Source organism: Hipposideros armiger, unplaced genomic scaffold (assembly GCF_001890085.2).
Source record: "Hipposideros armiger isolate ML-2016 unplaced genomic scaffold, ASM189008v1 scaffold_525, whole genome shotgun sequence".
In the NCBI taxonomy this organism is placed as follows: Eukaryota; Metazoa; Chordata; class Mammalia; order Chiroptera; family Hipposideridae; genus Hipposideros; species Hipposideros armiger.
The window spans coordinates 1273750-1274937 of record NW_017731875.1 but is presented as its reverse complement, the minus strand read 5'-3'; positions in this window follow the sequence as shown (position 1 = coordinate 1274937).

Sequence of the window (1188 nt, the reverse complement as noted above, 5' to 3'; positions counted from 1 at the left end):
TAAGCCTCACATGTACAAGACAATTAAAATTAAATGTAAAAATAATTGACAAGGAACATTTCATTCATTCAATTTTTCAAGTTTCTGCAATAAATTTTATAAATTCCATCCATTGACATGCGTACTGGGTTATTTATCCCTCACTGAAATTTGTCTAGCATCTTGTATTTACCACTATTATAGCCCTGACCAATAGTATTATTTCTTTGTTGTCTATAGCCTACATTAACATGTAAGTAACTTGAAAGGCAGGTATTATCTTTTATTTGTGTCAGTGCACATTAAAGCGGCTGGAACATACTAGTTGTCTATTTTATGTTTGTTAAATGCATACCAATTTTGAAGTTTAGCCAATTTTGAAGTTGTGAATAAAATGTTGCTAGAAAAGCAAAAGAATCAATTATATTATGTCTGGAAAACCTATTAATGTAGTGCTCACTTTTTCTACTAATTAATTACTTAGGACAAAAATGAAAATAAAACTTAGCAAAAATAGTGTTCAAAATCCATTTAAAAAAAGGAGAAATCTCATATATATAAGGGATCTAGTCAGGCTCTCACTAAAGTTTCCCTGACTGAACTTAGACCTGCTTTAAATAAACACTACTCTCATTAATTAACATACAATTATGCAAATATAACTCCTATATTAGTGAGATTGACATCACATGTGACATAAAATTAAATGATATTATTTTAAGCAATAAAAAACATTTTTGGGTAGGATATTATAATGGCTTACAGATCAGAAGTAAAAGTTGCAAGAACATGGAGACTAGTAACACTAAAATGTTTGGGGCAATCCTTGACATCACCAGCTCTTACTCTCTTCATCTCTCTAGGGTCCTATCAGTAATTTGAATGAAGCTAACCCTACTTGAAGCAAATGGTCACAAGATGGAGAAAGAACTCCACTTAGTGATCTAGTGAAAGGACTACATAGTGCACCTTACTTAACATCCTTAAACCAGGACTGATTTTGATACCCAGTGATGCAAAGTTAAAGTTACTGGCAAAACTGAGTCACGTGCCAACCCCGATAGCACTACCATAATCACTGTGACTAGAGTAAACAAAAGAAATTTTTTCTTCCTAAAAGTTTTGGAGAAGTAGCATTTGACAGGAATAAACAAAACAAAATTAAATAAATGTAAACAAAACAAGACTAGCACTTGTCTACTAAAACTC